General features: G+C 54.7%; 1 long non-coding RNA gene across 1 annotated transcript; it reads left to right on the forward strand.

Moving 5' to 3' along the window:
• The first annotated feature begins 244 nt into the window (after positions 1–244).
• On the forward strand, positions 245–2,371 carry LOC122475595. Its single transcript, XR_006295252.1, has 2 exons — positions 245–356; positions 716–2,371. It is a non-coding gene; the product is annotated as an uncharacterized LOC122475595 (long non-coding RNA).
• The last annotated feature ends 270 nt before the right edge of the window (positions 2,372–2,641 follow it).

The raw sequence follows: 2,641 nt of genomic DNA on the forward strand, positions 1-2,641 counted from the left end.
TTGCATTCAGGAAGAGGGGGAGCAGGAAGCTGCGGTTAGTGAGCCCCCCCCACCCCCTTTGTCCTTTCAGACGCCATGGCTGTGGTATAGACCCTGCAGTTTGGACCCTGGCCTGGCAATCACGCTTCTAGTCGCCTCGTCTGATAAGGCCCTCCTCACACCCAGGAATTCTGGGCTTGTTCCGACGGAGATGGGAGCGGGGCCAGGTAGCCACGTGGAGTGAGCTGGGACTTGCCTCCACTGCGGGGGTGGGGGTGGGGGGAAGGGCCACAGCTCGATGAGATGATGCCGGAGTCCTGTGTCCCTGAGCCTGCATTTCTAGAGAGCCACCTCCTCTGTGATGTGCCAGTTCCCTGGTGAGTCTGTTGTCTCAGCTACTCACCTTTCCAAGGCAAAGCGGGGAAGAAAACACTAAGCTGTCGGGTGAGGCTCTGCAGGGAAACAGAGTGCGGGCCGTTAGGAGCCATCCAGGGGGGCTGGTTAGGAGGGAAGCTGGGACTGGGCTCACAGATTAGCAGCCTTTGTGTGGGTCATTTGGATTTTATGGAGACCGTGGAGACAAGGAGCTAGGGGCAGGTGGGACCGTGACAGGTAATAAGAAATGTATCTTGGGCCCTCACACAGAGCTCCTAATACCTTTGGAATTTCCGAAATGGTGAGAATCATAAAAGTTTCTCTTGTTGTGTTAATGAGGCAACTTTTGGAATATCCCTAGGTCACCTAAGGATGGGAGTTGTTTACCTGAAGACCCCACCTTACCCGCCCCCCACCCACCCGTGAGGAGTGGGGGCTGGAGGATGAGTCCAGTCACCCTTGGCCAGTGAATTAATAAACTGTGACTATGCAGTGAAGCCTCCGTTAAAAACAAAACCAAAAAAGGATGGGGTTTAGAGAGCTAATGGGTTGTGAACATGGGGGGGGGGGGGGGATTGTGGGAACCTCTGAGTTAAAGCTGATTGGTCAGAGGCACAGGGGACAACCTGGCCTAGTGATTAGCATGTGAAGTCGGGGAGTCTTGGAGACTGAACCCTTAACCTGTGGGATCTGACTCTGTCTCCGGGGAGGCCTGGTCAGAATTGAGTTGAATTGAAAACAGCCAGCCAGCCAGTGTCCAAAAATTTCTTGGTAGTGTGGAGACCGCCTCCCCCTGCCGCCATATTGGAATTAGATTCATAAAGACGGGGTTTAAAGCTGCTGGGTGGGGACCGGGACATGAGATAGCCACCATGGAAAGCTCAGTCTGCTAAAAGTGAAGTCCTATATGAACAAATAAATGCATCCCCCTCTCTGCCCTTTAGCATCAGTGCCAGCCCCCTTAGCTCCACCCTGCCCTGTGCCCCCTCCCCTTAACACACACAGAGGAATCTGGGCTTAATGAGACCTGGGCTCTGGGGAAGGGTGAAGAAAGTAGACAAACCGGTTCAACAGGGAGGAAGGATTCTTGCCATTCTCTTCCCAGGCTGAGGACCGAAAGGAGTAGGGGAGCAAGTGAGGTGAGCTTGTGGAGGGAGAAGGAAGGGCCTCAGAAGGCTGGGTGCTCTCCCATAACGGACAGAAATGGGTGCCGCTTTGTGTCCTTCATTATTCCAGCAGGATTTCAAGAAGGCAGGCTGACTGGCCCCATCTTGCAGGTCCGTGCATGAGGGGAGGGCACGTGAATTGCCTGAGGAGGACGGAGTTTGATGGGGAGGAGAGAAGAAGCAAGGCAGTCAACAGATTGAGCTGGGCACCATGCATAGCCATGCCGACCCAGATGCAAGGTGGGAGAGCCTGGTGCTGCGCACACGAGGGATGGCCCCTCTGAAGGCTGAGGGGGTCCGAGGTTCTTGGATGTCCTTCAGCATTCTCTCGTCCAGGCCCCAACCCTCTGGGCTGCTCCCCGCCGTTGAACAAAGCATCTTCCTAACACTCAGAGGTACAAGAAGACCCAGGAGACCGAAGACGCCAGGCCACCGCATGTCAGCAGTCCAGTCTCCTCACTTGACTCCTGCACTGGTCTGATAGAATGGCCACCACACCCCCATGCCAGGCTTCTGACGCCCCCCTGGCCTCCAGGGGTCCCAGGCCAGATGGAGACCATCCGCATATCCCCCGTGGTCTAGCTGCGCCACGGCTGGAATTATTTCCCAGGAATTTGATAGGAAAGTGTAAGAAAGGCAGAACTCTTCAATAAGAGAATACAAGAGCCATCAGAGCTCAACTCCCTCATTTGAGTCCAGCCACAGACTGGTGTGGCCGGCAGGAGTTCTAGTTCTGCGGCTTTATCGCAGAACATGAGGGGACTGGGTTCTGTTCTCTGTTCCCCCGACTCCCGGCATGCCCGGCCGGGATGATGAGTGTTGGATGAGTAAATGAACGGATTGCCAGCAGACAGGAGTGCAGGGTGGATTTACTCAAAGGCCACTTGCCCAAACATCTGGGGACCCCCATCCTCTCCCATCCTGTCCCCAACCCCCTGCCTTCAGGGAGCAGAGAATATTCCCAAACAAACTGATCATACAAACTGGGCTAACGTGATGCGAAAGAGTCAAGGACATCTAGGATGCTTCCCTACACTAGGTCCCATTTTCAGTAAAGCCAAAAACTCTTTGAGCTCCGGGTAATGTCCCTTGCTATCTTCCTTTGGGCCTGTCTTTCTGTG

This window comes from Prionailurus bengalensis, chromosome E4 (genome assembly GCF_016509475.1).
Source record: "Prionailurus bengalensis isolate Pbe53 chromosome E4, Fcat_Pben_1.1_paternal_pri, whole genome shotgun sequence".
In the NCBI taxonomy this organism is placed as follows: domain Eukaryota; kingdom Metazoa; phylum Chordata; class Mammalia; order Carnivora; family Felidae; genus Prionailurus; species Prionailurus bengalensis.